Genomic DNA, 17,667 nt, shown 5'->3' with positions numbered 1-17,667 from the left:
GCTCTCAGTATCAAGCAATACYTTGATGGCAGGGGTTAATTAGAAACACACAAACACACACACGCCATACACATGCACACAGACACACAAACACACACATTCTAAAAATGAAAAAATTCCCGAAGTCATCATATTCTGCCCATAAAGGGTGACAAAGCTCCTATTTTCACTGTACAATACTGTACATAGAGACTGAAGGACCCTGAGCAAGAGTCTGCTTGTTTTGGAGGCATTACCTCATCCCATTGAGTAACGTCAGTTAGTGAACAAAGCTCCCTAACCAGGTTTCCTTGGCTACTCTTCCTGGGGTTAATCGAAAAGCAGGATAAGATGACTTCAAGATTTTAAATGCTGACCCTGTGGCCTTGCCATCATGATTATATCAGTGGTTGATAACGTGACATTCTATTTTACATGACATGGCTAAGCCAGCTCGGGTTATAAGACCAACGTGACCCAGTTTAATTTTAATCGTGAATAATTAATTATATACAGTGTAATATAACGTTTATGGTAAATAACAAAAAAAATTATGTGAAACCCATAATTTACAGATGGTAAAGCCTAAAATTTGCATCACTTACATGAGTAGCAAAGTCTTTGTGATTTTATACAATCGCCTGATAGGCCTATTGTACATATAGTATCATGACCTTGGCACTTGGCCATGTGTTGGCCAAGTGCCAAGCGAGGGTTCCTTTGCGTGTCATAGAGGGCTCAGTTACCCCTGTTGCCAAACGTAATGATTTTTAACAGTGAAGATCAACACAATTGCGATTCATATCAAGAAAACTGCGGCTCTGCACGCCTGCATAGGGTTTCAGAGCTACGGGTAATATACCAAAGTTTACCAGAATCTTCAGTAATATTGGTAATTAATAGAAAATGTATGGCAATCTATCGTCACGTTGGTAATTTATACTAATAACTTTTATAAAATGTCTTCATATGGAGTATTCATTTTTATATCTGTGTCCATATTGTCCACGAATTTCAAGAGATAATAGCCTAATTAATGAAAAATCAAATCAAATCCAATTTATTTATATAGCCCTTCTTACATCAGCTGATATATCAAAGTGCTGTACAGAAACCCAGCCTAAAACCCCAAACAGCAAGCAATGCAGGTGTAGAAGCACGGTGGCTAGGAAAAACTCCCTAGAAAGGCCAAAACCTAGGAAGAAATCTAGAGAGGAACCAGGCTATAAGGGGAGGCCAGTCCTCTTCTGGCTGTGCCGGGTGGAGATTATAACAGAACATGGCCAAGATGTTCAAATGTTCATAAATGACCAGCATGGTCTAATAATAATAATCACAGTAGTTGTCGAGGGTGCAACAAGTCAGCACCTCAGGAGTAAATATCAGTTGGCTTTTCATAGCCAATCATTGAGAGTATCTCTACCGCTCCTGCTGTCTCTAGACAGTTGAAAACAGCAGGTCTGGGACAGGTAGCACGTCTGGTGAACAGGTCAGGGTTCCATAGCCACAGGCAGAACAGTTGAAACTGGAGCAGCAGCACGGCCAGGTGGACTGGGGACAGCAAGGAGTCATCATGCCAGGTAGTCCTGAGGCATGGTCCTAGGGCTCAGGTCCTCTGAGAGAGAGAAAGAAAGAAAGAAAGAATTAGAGAGAGCATACTTAAATTCACACAGGACACCGGATAAGGCAGGAGAAATACTCCAGATATAACAGACTGACCATAGCCCCCCGACACATAAACTACTGCAGCATAAATACTGGAGGCTGTTGTATTATTATAATTGCATTATTTTAAATTGCCTCTGCAACTCATCCAACTATTGACTTTATCGCAACTGCCACCAGTTGGACGCTAAAACATTGACAACAAATACATATTGACATAATAAAATAAATAAAAGTTTGTAAAAAATGATAAAGGATATTTAATGCTGAAACCCTCATATTAAACAGCAATGGTATTTACTAAGTTGATGGTTTATATTTAGGATAATATTTTACAGCTTTGTCATTCAATTGTTTATTTAAAAATAATATTATTTCATTACTTCATATATTTTACATGTGATAAGACCAGAGATAGGGCCCGAGATAATTACACACCTGTAACAATCTGAAGTACCCAAAAAGGGCCACTAGATGTCTTGTGATAGCAAAGATAGCAAAATTCTGGTAGTTTACTGGTAAACTTCGAAAGTTCCAAGTAATATACCCTCACTTTGCAACGCTGTGCCTGCACATGCATGTACAAATGTATGGGTATATTTGTCAAACATAAACATTACTCCAATTAACCATTAACTTGCCCCAAAGAAACGCCAAGCTCCAGCTGTTAACACACATTTTGACACTTGAAGACAGGATAGTGGTTTTGATTAGATGGCTGCTTATTTTTAGCCATTACAATAATATACAATGTCATAATAAAATGTAGCATTTGACAGAATATACAGTTGAAGTCAGAAGTTTACATACACTTAGGTTGGAGTCATTAAAACTCGTTTTTCAACCACTCCACAAACTTCTTGTTACCAAACTATAGTTTTGGCAAGTCAGTTAGGACATCTACTTTGTGCATGACACAAGTAATTTTTCCAACAATTGTTTACAGACCGATTATTTCACTTATAATTCACTGTATCACTATTCCAGTGGGTCAGAAGTTTACATACACTAAGTTAACTGTGCCTTTAAACAGCTTGGAAAATTCCAGAAAATTATGTCATGGCATTAGAAGCTTCTGACGATTGACATCATTTGAGTCAATCGGAGGTGTACCTGTGGATGTATTTCAAGGCCTACTTTCAAACTCAGTGCCTCTTTGATTGACATCATGGGAAAATCAAAAGAAATGAACCAAGACCTCAGAAAAATGTTGTAGACCTCAAGTTGGGTTCATCCTTGGGAGAAATGTACAAATGCCTGAAGGTACCACGTTCATCTGTACAAACAATAGTACGCAAGTATAAACACCATGGGACCACACAGCCGTCATACCGCTCAGGAAGGAGATGCATTCTGTCTCCTAGAGATGAACGTACTTTGGTGCGAAAAGTGCAAATCAATCCCAGAACAACAGCAAAGGACCTTGTGAAGATGCTGGAGGAAACAGGTACAAAAGTGTCTATATCCACAGTAAAACAAGTCCTGTATCGACATAACCTGAGAGGCCGCTCAGCAAGGAAGAAGCCACTGCTCCAAAACCGCCATAAAAAAGCCAGACTACGGTTTGCAACTGCACATGGGGAGAAAGATTGTATTTTTGGAGAAATGTCCTCTGGTCTGATGGAACAAAAATAGAACTGTTTGGCCATAATGACCATCCTTATGTTTGGAGGAAAAAGGGGGAAGCTTGCAAGCCGAAGAACACCATCCCAACCATGAAGCATGGAGGTGGCAGCATCATGTTGTGGGGGTGCTTTGCTGCAGGAGGGACTGGTGCACTTCACAAAATAGATGGCATCATGAGGGAGGAAAATGATGTGGATATATTGAAGCAACATCTCAAGAAATCAGTCAGGAAGTTAAAGCTTGGTCGCAAAAGGGTCTTCCAAATGGACAATGACCCCAAGCATACTTCCAAAGTTGTGGCAAAATGGCTTAAGGACAACAAAGTCAAGGTATTGGAGTGGCCATCACAAAGCCCTGACCTCAATCCGATAGAAAATTTGTGGTCAGAACTGAAAAAGCGTGTGCGAGTTAGGAGGCCTACAATCCTGTCTCAGTTACACCAGCTCTGTCAGGAGGAATGGGCCAAAATTCACCCAACTTATTGTGGGAAGCTTGCGGAAAGCTACCCAAAACGTTTGACCCAAGTTAAACAATTTAAAGGCAATGCTACCAAATACTAATTGAGTGTATGTAAACTTCTGACCCACTGGGAATGTGATGTCAGGAATTGTGAAAAACTGAGTTTAAATGTATTTGGCTAAGGTGTATGTAAACATCCGACTTCAACTGTATGTGCAATGATGGGGAATCTGAACTCGGTCACTGAGTTCATATGGAGCTGTCCATACATACAGCAGGCTAAGCTTTAAGTAAAACTTGCTCATGCACCGCTTTTTCCACATTTTCCCCTGCAATATGGCTATAGCCTACTGTAGAGGTAATGGTTATTATCACAGCCATGGCGGCCATCAATAAACTATGACTGAAGTCCTAGAATTTAGGTTATTACAGGCTAAGGCTATACAATGCTTACATAGCCTATGCATAACAAATGCATTTTTTTTTTTTATGAATAACAATATTGCTTGCCTTGTATGGACAACCTAAAGTGGAGTTCAACAATACTTCTGAGCCAAATCCCTGTTTTAACAATCCTATTTTAGTTCCAAATATGCATATTGAAACATTTACATTCGATTGGGTTATAGTTTGTTAAGTAGGTCAGCAAGTGGAAGGCATTTTATTGTTCATAATCGATTATTTTGAGTGTATTTCTATTGTAGCCTAAATGATAGGCTACTGATGTTACATGGTCATGTGTATGAATATGTATGTGCAAGCCCTATATGTAGAATATGTATATAGGCTATATAGCCTATATTTTTTATACAAATCCTAAATTGTGTAAAAAATATACAATTTGAAAATAGATCAATTATATAACACCAAATTGAGTTATCTTATTTACGCTTTTGCGCATATGATTTACTGCCGTATCAAGCGGTTGATCTAGTGTTCTTGGTCGAAAGGCGATACAACAAGATAATTGAAATAACATTTTGGAAAAAATACTAGGTTCAAGATGAGTCCTAGAAACGGCATTGTTCCTCTGAGATTCAGTCGATGACCATCGCCGAATGAAGAGGGAGTTCATATGGCTGTCCACTATCTGTCAATGTAGTAAGCTTGCCTTGTGCTGCCGACACGGCGCGCATAACAACCCATTTAGTTACCATCATTTCACGGCTTCTTGTCCCCTCCCCTCCAGACATAGACAACAACACACACCTTAATAATAGGGGCGCGCCTTCGACATAGCCGGCGACCAATAACCCGTCTGTCTGGGCTGAGACCAAGGGGATGAGCGCTAGCCGAGGCCCAATCAGCGCTTTTGTGTTGCCTGCCAGTGCCGGGGACTGGTCGCGAGGAGCTACTGCAGCGCTTCAGGATCTGAAAGAGAACCCCGAGCTTGTGGAACCTGAGGGGAAAGTCGAGTCAGGTGAGTCCGAGGATATGGATAAGGCCTAGCTGAGATGGAATATAATTTTTGAAATTGCGGCGGCAGGATTTGGATTCTTACGGATGGTAGAGTGAACTCTACTTGGGGTAGTAATAATCTCATCCAACGTTATGGGGGGTGACTCGGGGGTAAATGGTGCTCAAAGACAGACAATAAAATAACATGGTTCATATATTGATGCAAGCTGATTTGCAAGCGACCAACAACCAACGGTTGGTTCAAAGTGACTAATCAAGGTCTGGGATCATTTGATAGGCATTTTTTGGATACATGTCGCGCTTTGTCATAAAGGACTCATGTGAAAGAAACAAAAGTTGAGAGCAATATTAAAGATTCGTGCAATGGCAACAAATTCGTTTCATTGTTTAATTTAGCGTCTCTGGGGGTTAACTCAGATTGGCGGAGAAAGCCCTGCGTGTGCCCGGATGGCTACACAAGCAAAGCATGTGCACACGGTGAAATCCTCTAAATATACACAAATATTGCGCTTTAAAACACCTTGTATGAAGCATATCCGTGTGTAAGACCAATGTAGTGGTAGTACACAAGACTAAAGTGGTAGCTTCACAGAGTTGTGTGGATGAGGCTACGGTGCACTGTAGCTGAGGCTGTACAATAAAAAAAWTTAAATCCGAAAATCTATCAGCCATATACGTAAGTGAGGACGTTCTTAACTTGTTCCATATGCACTCAAATGGCTGCCCGACGCATGACATGTCGTAAGACTTGAAATGTAATTCTAACGCAGGGGCAACCACTGATTAGCAGCAGTAGATGAGTTTAGGAAAGAAACGCAGATCAATAGCTAATATGGGCCGGCTATTATTCTCGGTGCGGCAGACAAGTCAATAGTGAGACAGCGCCTAGTTTATTTAGATAGGCAGATTGGGTAGAGTCGAGGCTACCCAACTGGGCCAAGCCTAACTGTCTGATCCTTATGCGGCTTTGGCAACATTTTGGGGAGTCCGTGTGTATACTTTCTTGCCAGGCATCTGTTGGAATATATATACATTGGTTCCCACTGAGAATAGTTTTAACCCATTTATTAGCCTATCAATGGGATTGCCAAAAGACTTGGATTTAATTCAATTTAAAATATTCTACCCTTCCCTCGTTGAATTACTTTCTAAAATGTTATCTGACAACGGGAGCTCAGTGTCTATGTAGGCCTGGCTATAACCTTCAGTTTACAGAACAATGTAAGGACAAGTCTGCTGAATTGATGAAGACTAGTTGGAACACAGGAGAGACCATTCGTAAAAGTTCCAAATAAAGCCTATGTCCATAGCCACAGGAATTAGGGGTGCTAAGCACCCTCCTGAATAATCAGAATTMATTTTTTAAAATGTTATTAATCATACAAAATAATGAAAAAAACATATTTTTCACAAAAATAGTGCACTGGGCCTTTTATATATATTATACACGTTTGAAGCATCTCCAGCACAGGGTAAGCGTTTTTCTCTCTGCTTTGGCAAAAAAGGTAGTTGTATAATTAAGAACAGTATCTTGCAGGATTCAGTAGTTGTAATTGTAAGAGTGGTTGCCCTGTCCCTTTCTCTGTGATTGTCATTATAATGGGATCCAGAACAAACAAACTCTGTCCTCAAACATTTACATCGAAAGGTGCAAAGTTATGGGCAAAGACACAAAACAACCACATCAAATTAAATATGGGAAACAACCACTTTTTGTGCAGTATTAATTTACCATCCTTACAAACCACTTAATGTACATTACTATATTGTAAATAGGCTAGTCATCTAGTTTTGTACCTGTAGACTTTCCATCACCATAAAGAAAAACAATGCACAATATAGTAATTGAGACATCAAGTGGTTTGTAATGAGATGTGATGATGTGGCTCAGTTGGTAGCATGGCACTTGCAACGCTAGGGTTGTGGGTTCGATTCCCACGGGGGACCAGTACGAAAATGTATGCACTCACTAGTGTAAGATGCTCTGGATAAGAGTGTCTACTAAAATGGAAAAGGAATGAATAGATAATTTCAGTTTTCACATAGAAATAAGTTGCATTTGCGAAGTATTTAAAGAAACTGGAAAATGTATATATCAAGCAAGTATTTTTATATTCCACAAGTATTATCAGATTAACTGATTCGTGCAGATAATTATAAGACTCAAGTTACAAATGCTGGTAAATACTAAAATACATCTAATTTAAAAAAAATCACAAAAGTAGTGCACTGGGCCTTTACTAGTCCTGTGTTAGCAGACCGATATAGACATCTTCAGCGTGGGCAAAAAAAATTGCACCACCCCCAAACTACTTCCCGCGGCTATGCCTATATCTGTTCTATTTTGGGATCTCAACTTCAGAATGACGCAGGGGTACTCGGGCGCAATGAACAAGTTCCTTTTGGAGTTAAAACTCTGAAGCCAAGAGGAAGTATTGTCTTTCAGATCATATATGGAACTAAGACATGCATAACCTACTGTATCTATACCAATCCAAGATATGCAGGAATTAAGGATAAACACGTCTAAACATGGATCCTTCATCATGGGGCTTGTCTGAATATTGTATTTTTGCTTATTTAATGTTCCCTGTCTTTATAGGCCTACAATACTCTTTGAGAAGTATTTCAACCTGTGCTTTTCCACCAGACACTATATTCTACCAAGTAATCCAAAAGTACAGTACTTTCTGAGCCCTGGAAAATCTAGTGCTCAGCTCTCTCTCTCTGTGTCTACCTACCTCTCTATCTCTCTGTATGAATGAAAGTCTGCAGTCTGTGAATGGGACTCCCTGGTGTTGAACACTGTCTAGCAGTATGAATGAATGGTTACGGCACTGCTTTGTCAATGATGGACCATCCATGGCCATGTACTCTAATGTGTATCACTCTACCATCCATACGCTCCTTCCCATATGTGTATGGAGAGACCTGTGGCCCTGATCACGCTCAACTACATGGGGTAGAAGAGGAATCCATAACAAATGTATTTTTGGGGTGGCTGTAGCATATTCTTGAATTCTATTCCTGATATAGAGCATCAATAGCTCATCATCAAGGAGGTTTTACCCAGTTTAGGTAGTATGTGACATACAATGTTATTTATTTATTTGATTTCTTTGCGGTTCTTTAACACAATTGATGTGCTCCAGTACACTGGCACTGCCCGTGAAGGGATTTCACACAGTGTGCACACTTTAATTTCCATGGTGCCTTATCGCTACTGACTGCCTGGTGTAGCAAAGCCCATGAGGCCTCTGTTACTCGTCCTCCTGCATTTCTGATGCGACATTGTGCCAAGATTCAACCCTGACAAGTTCCTATTGATACAGATTCAGTTCCACAAAGAAAGGTACGCTATTGCCTTGATAAATGTTCCACTGGTCGGTTTCTGTAGATGTGTATCATCAACGCAATATTTCAGATCGATCACAGATTATGGCTACAGCCAGTCCCTTGGCTCAGTAGAACTTGCCGATTGAATTTTTATCATCRGCTAAAACTATCAGGTTCTGCATCATTCTAATTTTAAGGATAAGCAACCGCTTCCTCTCCTGGGAACAAATCTGTTCCAAATTAACATTGCTTATAAATGAGATTTTATGCCTATATCGGACAAACGGGGCAGTTTTATGTAGGCATTTATCATTTTTGGAGGGAAAGATCACAAAAGCACTCAATGTAGGTGGTCTTGGCCGTGCTTCAGGGTTGTTGACCTTGGTCAAAAGAAAAAAGGGTTGAAAACGGACGGCTGCCCTTTTAAACGCCCCCTTTGTCCCAGACACAACAAAGTGACAGCCTCTAAATAAACGACCAGTGCACCTGCGGTTGAATAACAATAAACCAGGTGCCCTCCACTGATGTGCTTAGGATGCAGTCACAACGACCTCTGATGAAAGGATCATGTTGTGTTGGAGAAGCTTCAATGTTGAATATCCTAATATTGATCTCATGACCTTCAGAGGGAGGGGATTTGTCTCTCATGGTGTGGGGGATAAATACGGTGTTGATTGCACTCACCCATTGATTCAGACACGTGCTTGTGTTTCAAGAGACCTGTGTTTGTGTGTGTGATGACCCTACCACTGAGTTGGCATGTCCAGATTGACTCAATGGCCCTGGGTTGGGCAGGGGACTGATGTTCTCTCTCTCACAGATAAAGCATGTGTGCCTTGACACCAGCTGTTCACATTCCCTGTTGGTTCTATACAAAAACAGAGTCATGASAACACCATTACCTCAGACTTTCCTATGACAGAGTGTACAGGAAAGCTCTCTGAAAAATATCATGAGTGTACGACTTATTGGTCTGGAGAAGCTATAGTCCGGCAGCTTTCCCACTTAAGTTTTTATCAGAGCTGATTTTGAGGGGGTAGGGTACATTTTAAGACCGTAGCCTTTAATGTTTTACTTAAAGGAGGTCAAATTTGCAGTTGAGTCAGTCAGCTTTGGTACCACTATATTGCTATGTTATTGTCCAGCATTCAAAACTAGGCCTATGTTTTTGAGCTCAAATATTTGCAGTGCAAAAGGATTGTCATACCCAACACAGCCTGTGGTAATTTCTGAAAGCTGCTGTTTCCAACAACTCCTTCCTTGTGTTTTCAGTCATGGGAAGAGGGATCCTTAGCACCCCATTAAAATCTATGCTCATTTAGTGGTCCATACTTATTTGAAATTAAGAGATAAACGCTCTCAGTTCGAGGGGAGAGAAATCTGTATAATTAGCTCTTAATCAGGAAAATTTAGTTTATTTAAGAATCCGCCCAAGTGAAACTCCTTTGAGGGGGAGAAGCCTTGTCGGTAGCTGGCACGTGGCGCTAATTGATATGTGTGATGGTAATGAATGCATGTAAAGTGTAACTATAAACAAGGGATTTATCTTGCATAGCAACGTGGGTACAACGGGAGTGTGAAAAAATTTCTTCACAGGCTTGTAATTTGTTTCTGACATGCCCAGGAATAATGTTTTGCAAATGATATCGCAGTTGATTCACATTGCGATTGTGCACATTGCAGCTTGTACAGAAAATGGAGTATTGAGAAGATCACTCTAATGCAGTGTTGGTTTTAGCCATTTTCTCCCTTTCTACGGGTCATGAAAGGTCAGCCCAGCTAATGATGTCCCGTTAATTACATGTATAGTTTGTGTAATGTTTCAACATATTTAGCCTGTGCTGTTCCTTGAAATAATTGTAATTTAAAAGCAGTCCCGGTCCAAGCCAATGAGTAAGAGTTTTAGTGAGAGCCAAGGCATTCCCAAAGAGGAGTGTTGAGGCATGCATTGGGGGATATCCTTGCTTGTAATGTGGGTTCTGTTCAGTGAAAGTCCTGAATCAAAAATGGGTAGACTAAATGAAATTTCCAGCAGCTGTAGGCTCTACATGCTTACACATATCCTTTGGTTTACCAAAATCCATAATTTTGAATCGGTAGGTGAGAGGGGAAGGTAATTGGCRAGACTTTCCCACAGATATTACACCGGTATTTGGGGTGGCAGGTAGCCTAGTGGTTACAGCGTTGGGCCAGTAACCGAAAGGTTGCTGGATCAAATCCCTGAGCTGACAAGGTAAAAATCCGTCGTTCTGCCTCTGAACAAGGCAGTTAACCTATTGTTCCCCCGTAGGCCGTCATTGTAAATAAGAATTTGTTCTTAACTGACTTCCCTAGTTAAAGGTCTAAATAAATAAATAAAGCATTTTTCATTTATTTTATTACATTGGCCTATTTGTTGTCAATCATAGAAGAAAGTACCTTTTACCACTCACCTTGGAATGCCCCTTCTTTCAATGGGCAAAGCAACCTTAACCAGCAAACTGAGAAGAGTATCAATTTAATGAATTAGCAGCATGGGATGTAATTGGTTTGTGAATGGGTCTCAAGAATGCTTGGTTTTTGCGTGTTAAGTGTGTGTGTGTGTGTTTTGGTGTCGCATCCTTGTTAACACCTGAATCGGGGTGGCTGTGTTCAGTGGGCTTCACGCAAGGCTTATTAAACCCTACGCAGAAACAAACAGCCCAGATGAATGGCTCCCTGCAACTCTTAATTAGCGGGCCTCCCCAACGTTTCGACTCTAAGCTACAGCGGGAAACGCAGCAAAACGCAGTTGTGGTCACCAAGAATCACCAGGTCCCGGCTGACTTATACCCTTTCACACTACCATGCCAACCCGAACCTTGCTGTGCTGGAATATATATATTTTTTTCCAGTATAGTTCCAGCAAAGATGGTGGATGCGTAACCAAGCCAGCCCAGTACGACTTGGCTCAGATGAGTAGTGTGAACAGGATAGCCTTTAATTGGTTTGATCAGACGAAACTGAGACCTTTTAAATGACTCCTTTCATAAGAACATTTTAGGTCCACAGGGGTCCTATTGCCACCATGTTCTGTTGTGTTGGACCTCCGTGTCAGTGACCAAAAGGTTAAAACACGTAGGGCACCATGATGGCTAATTGGCACCCTTGTTCTGGATGAGTAGTTTGCCACTGTTGGCTTTCACAACATCCCCATTTCTGGGTGTTCCTTGTTGGGTTAATTATGTTTTTTGTTAAGTTGAGCTTAAAATGCAAATGAATGGACTGCAAAGGTAGGCTGGGAGGTTGGCATGAAGGGGATGAGTTATAGCACTTCCCAGATCCACCAGGCAGTAACTTCTCAGATTTTCTCAAGGTTTATTGTGCAGCTGCAGTGCTACACTACTGTAGCTCTCCTTTTGTTGCACTGTGTACATTTCACATCTGAAAAAAGTCCTTTTGAAAATTGCTTAGACAGGAAATCACTGTTACGCCCTACAAAAACAAAATGATTTCAGTTTTATGTTGTGCCACGTCTTGTTAAATGAAGTGAATTTAATTGTCACCTAACACAATGTTTATTTTTTTATTTTTTTTCACCAAACTATGCCATTCACACATCACACCACTTTGACCCTGTGACCTTTTGTAGAACGTGTATCATGTCACGCCTTTGCTCTTTTGACCTTTTTTCCCTGTGTTGAACTCTGTGTCCCATGTTCCCAGGGGGACGTGTCCTAGCTGTCATGTATCCCTTATCGTCACCCAAACACTGTCCCATTCATTTACTGTATCAGTAGTGATGTCTATGCTGTTACGATTCAGCCGGAGATGAAAAGTAGTGTTAACAGAACTGGTTGGTAAACACTGAACGCAAGTTCAGTCTAGTTATAGTTTAATTTCTTTGCTCTCGCTGTCTTAGTTCTCTACACTACGGTCAGTAGGTGAAGGAGAATCTTGCACTCCGTTTTTCTGTCAATAACTGTGCTGTTATCAATGGCGTCCATCTTGGACTCTCCTTCAGGACAGCGTTTCTCAACGTATGTCTTTGATTCCAGCACCACTTGATTCAACTAATCAGTCCAGCCTTTGATTTGTTGAATCCGGTGTGTTGAAATGGAACAAATATCTGCAATGGTTGGGGGTCCCCGAGGGCTATGTCCTAGTCGTCTTCACCCACAGCCCTCTCCCTCCCTCTCTCATATGAACATGTTTATGCACTGGAACAGATTGCTATTCTACCCATTGAGATATTTCCTCATCCGTGTCCTTTATGGCAGCGTCAGCCCACCATGATTAGAAAACTACGGTTTACCTTCTGCAATAGGGCACCTTTGTGTGGCTGTGGCCAGACCTCAAATGTATTTCGTTCGTACAGTTAGTGGCGTCAGCCCACAGAAGGCATCGGAAACGAGCAAGATGTTTTCATATGCTCTGTCTTTGTAGCTTCCTTCTCTCTTCCTTCCTGTAACCTATTTTCACCTGGCCCTGTATAGTGGGATCTTGTGTTGTCCTTTGTGTATGTGTGTGAGTGTATACGTACGTACCCATTACTCTTAGGTTGAGACAAGTGACGCTATCTCCTCTTGATGAAGCATCCCTCCCGTAAGAGTGTCAGTTGTGTGATTCAAGGGATTAGTGCTCACAGGGTTTAATGTAGAAAATCAGTCTGTGTGCGTCTGTGTTGATGTCTTCACTGTACCTATTATTCTCTGCTCTCCTCTCATTTCGTGGAAGACATCGATACCCTCACTGCCCCATTCAACCCCATTTTACAAATCTCTCAGCTACCTCAGTCTCTCCAGATGGCCAAAGTTCCAGCATTCCCACCCCCCCCRTTTTTTTTTTTTAAACAACGAATGCCCCACCCTGTGGTCTGAAGTTCCGCAATGATCCCATTTTGTCAAGGTGCCAGGTTTTAGAATCAACGTCTTGCAAGAAGTAGATTTTCCTCTTCTGCCCTGAAAGCACAGGGGCTTCATTGCCCCTCCCCCACCCCCTCTCTCCCTCCCTCCCTCTGACTTTTTCTCTCTCCCTGTCTTCGTGTGACGTCCTGACCACTAACGGCTACATATTAAGAGATAATTCCATACCCTGAGGTTACAAACCGGCTTAGACTAGCTCTCTCACGTTTTTGACTGTGCTGGGTACTCTGGGTAATAGAAAAAGAAAAGTGAACAGAATTGTGACTTTTTTTTAAAGGAACAGGAGACATTTATGCCAAGAGTGACATTAAGTTAGGGTACTGTGTCTGAGAAACACAGGCACATCCACAAATACAAATAGTGGATGGAGTAGACTARAGATTCTCATCGCAAAATGTGGTAATCGTAGGGATAACCACACATTCTCAATGAACGAAACTCAATTCATTAGAGTAGACTTGTTTTCATGGTGAACCAATGACTTGGGATGGTTTCTGATGCCCTCTTAAAATTCACTTATCTTTTGTTCTACCCTTGCCTCTCCAATTCCTCCTTGAGGAGGCAGAGTACCTCAAAAAACAGTGTCACCAGTCATTGTTATGTAGTTACATTACGGTAAGGTAGGTCAGGGAAAATCCAGTCTCAGTGAAAATCATAATTAGTTCATCTGTATGCTAACCTACTGTATATGCCACACTGCTGTATGTCAGCATGCCCACTTAAAGTGAAATGGTTCCATGCTTGATATGCACACAAAATCATAATCTATAAAAGCACAACGTCATGTCCATATGACCAACACTCAAAAATGAAACTCATTGGTCTGAGTAGACCAGAAAACAGCATGATATTTCAGTAGAAACATAGCTGGAGTATCAATGTTTTTCAAAAAACACTTATCAGCAAAAAAAATATTATCAGCTAAATATTCACACCTCAGTACCCAATGGTTTTCTCATTTGAGCGAATCATGGTTTTCCAGGAAGTGCTGAATATAAGATGGGTTCCATTGGAATGAATTCCCATTCAGGTTCAATTAAATTAATGCAATGAGTTTACGCTCAAATTCAATGTAGAGATGTTACTGGAACTGGAGGTACTGTAACCATTTTCATTTAGATCCCAGTGTATAGGTATGTGTCCAATCTGTTTGTTGTATTATGGAATAMGGTGTTTAGGACAAGTTTGTTTTTGTTTCTTTCTTTTTTTAGCATTCGTACTACCCCAAGCACTGAATATCCCACACCGGTCTTTGAGACAACACATTTTGTTAATGGGCATTCTTCAGAACCCATCTGATCTTTGTGACCATGGGTTATGTCATTTATGTCTTTCCCAAATGAAACATTGGAAACTAGCCTATGCCATAGGGCCTCAGATGAGCTAGACTTGTTCTCAGCTATGTAACCTAAACTTATTGGGTCCTGGACCAATTTGGTCTGTGATTGGTAACCATGATGACCCATTGGGTTCTTGTCCGTTACCGCCCGTATGGTAGTCTCCAAAAACCCAGACGGTAAGGCAGCCCTGCCGTCTGTCGGGGACTTATTGGAATTAAATCCTMGGTTGTGTTCATTTGGCACCAACTGGAAGAAAACTGACTGAACTGAAGGGAGGGACAACATGGACGTGTCCAGTAAGAAACGCACATTTTTGTGTTGCAAAAATATTCTCAAAATAGTTTAAAACTGATGAACACAGCCCTAGTTGAAGATTCATTCCTTTTCTTGATAATGCTGCTACTGCTTGCTGCTCACCACTGATGGTCCCTCAAGGCCACTGTCGAGCTCCGCCATGTCAGCTACCTCGGGGCTCGCGTTTGTGCGCTCGACTCTTTGTCTCCAAACTTCACACCCCCACACACTTCCTCCCACTGTGCCCCCTGCCACTGCCCACCCCTCTTCACCACCACCCTCCTCCTTCCTAGCCGCCCCTCTCTCCCTCCCTCAGGCGACAGCAGAACAGGAATTGATTAGTGGCACGGCTTAAAAATAGAAGGGGGTCGGTTGTCATGGCGATGACCACAATGAGCTGTTGTCTTGTTTAATGAAGACCAGGGGTGTGTTTTAAGTATTGTGGCTGAGCAGGGGTAGTGCGAGCGGGAGGAGAGACGTAGGTGTGTATCGATGCGGGTGTGTTTGCTGCCTGAAGGAGAGATGTGCGTTTGGTGTTCAGTAGATGAGGGAGACTTGCTCTTATTTTATGTTAGTGTGCAGGTGTGCACATATGTTTGTACAGTTGAAGTCGGAAGTTTACATACTCCTTAGCCAAATGCATTTAAACTCAGTTTTTCACAATTCCTGACATGTAATCCTAGTAAAAATTGCCTGTCTTAGGTCAGTTAGGATCACCATTTTATTTTAAGAATGTGAAATGTCAGAATAATAGTAGAGAGAATGATTTATTTCAGCTTTTATTTCATTCATCACATTCCCAGTGGGTCAGAAGATTACATACACTCCATTCGTATTTGGTAGCATTGCCTTTAAATTGTTTAACTTGGGTCAAACGTTTTGGGTAGCCTTCCACAACCTTCCCACAATAAGTTGGGTGAATTCTGGCCCGTTCCTCCTGACAGAGCTGGTCTAACTGAGTCAGGTTTGTAGCCCTCCTTGCTCGCACACATTCTTTCAGTTTTGCCCACAAATGTTCTATAGGATTGAGGTCAGTGCTTTGTGATGGCCACTCCAATACCTTGACTTTATTGTCGTTAAGCCATTTTGCCACAACTTTGGAAGTATGCTTGGGGTCATTGTCCATTTGGAAGACCTATTTGCGACCAAGCTTTAACTTCCTGACTGATGTCTTGTGATGTTGCTTCAATATATCCACATCATTTTCCTCCCTCATGATGCCATCTATTTTGTGAAGTGCACCAGTCCCTCCTGCAGCAAAGCACCCCTACAACATGATGCTGCCACCCCCATGCTTCACGGTTGGGCTGGTGTTCTTCGGCTTGCAAGCATCCCCCCTTTTCCTCCAAACATAACAATGGTCATTATGGCCAAACAGTTCCCTTTTGTTTCATCAGACCAGAGGACATGTCTCTAAAAAGTACGATCTTTCTCCCCATATGCAGTTGCAAACTGTAGTCTGGCTTTTTTATGGAGCAGTGGCTTCTTCCTTGCTGAGCGGCCTTTCAGGTTATGTCGATATAGGACTCGTTTTACTGTGGATATAGATACTTTTGTACCTGTTTCATCCAGCATCTTCACAAGGTCCTTTGCTGCTGTTCTGGGATTGATTTGCACTTTTCGCACCAAAGTACGTTCATCTCTAGGAGACAGAACGCGTCTCCTTCCTGAGCYGTATGACGGCTGCATGGTCCCATGGTGTTTATACTTGCGTACTATTGTTTGTACAGATGAACGTGGTACCTTCAGACGTTTGGAAATTGCTCCCAAGGATGAACCAGACTTGTGGAGATCTACAATTTTTTTTTCTGAAGTCTTGGCTGATTTCTTTTGATTTTCCCATGATGTCAAGCAAAGAGGCACTGCATTTGAAAGTAGGCCTTGAAATACATCCACAGGCATACCTCAAATTGACTCAAATGATGTCAATTAGCCTATCAGAAGCTTCTAAAGCCATGACATAATTTTCTGGAATTTTCTAAGCTTTTTAAAGGCACAGTCAACTTAGTGTATGTAAACTTCTGACCCACTGTAATTGTGATACAATGAAATGATCTGTCTGTAAACAATTGTTGGAAAATGACTTGTGTCATGCACACAGTAGATGTCCTACGTGACTTGCCAAAACTATAGTTTAGTAACAAGAAATTTGTGGAGTGGTTGAAAAACGAGTTTTAATGACTCCAACCTAAGTGTATGTAAACTTCTGACATCATCTGTATTTATTTGGAAGTCCCCCCCCCATGCCAATTTTACGTGGATGTTGTTGCTTCTGAGATGTGAGACTGATTTTCTCTGTCACAGTCTAAACCTTGATAGGCTTACTCAACCTGAGGGTGAACAAAAACCACCAATATGAAATGAGATGTTGTAAGTCTGTCAACATCTCACAGTTGCAGTGCTTACTATTGACTTTGAACCCACATCCTCTTATCCATAACTCCTGAGCAGTTCAAGCCAACCAATTACAACTCTGTTGCCATGGGCGCAATCTGCCTAATTGGCCTCATTAGTGTCAGAAACTAGCCGTATGCAAATTCTGGTCATATTCCCAGCAGCGCCCCATCTGAGTAATATACGTTGCCAGTGTGTGGGTTGATCAGGATGTAGGTCCAATTAGTACATTAACCAATGAGCTTAGCAGCTGCCCCCTGCCCAGACCTCCC

General features: G+C 41.5%; 1 protein-coding gene across 2 annotated transcripts in view; it reads left to right on the top strand.

Annotated features, from left to right (window-relative positions):
- Nucleotides 1–4,967: 4,967 nt before the first annotated feature.
- Nucleotides 4,968–17,667, top strand: part of LOC111955755 (transcriptional repressor p66-beta) — a 51,268-nt gene continuing 38,568 nt past the window's right edge. For both annotated transcript variants that reach the window (XM_023976072.2, XM_023976071.2), the window contains exon 1: nt 4,968–5,149. The gene's annotated coding sequence lies outside the window, so the exon portion shown is untranslated. The remainder of the gene's footprint in view (nt 5,150–17,667) is intronic.

The sequence above is a fragment of the Salvelinus sp. IW2-2015 genome, linkage group LG31, assembly GCF_002910315.2.
Source record: "Salvelinus sp. IW2-2015 linkage group LG31, ASM291031v2, whole genome shotgun sequence".
NCBI classification, from domain to species: Eukaryota; Metazoa; Chordata; class Actinopteri; order Salmoniformes; family Salmonidae; genus Salvelinus; species Salvelinus sp. IW2-2015.
Note: the sequence above shows the minus strand (reverse complement) of the source record. Positions and strands in the feature narration are given on the sequence as shown.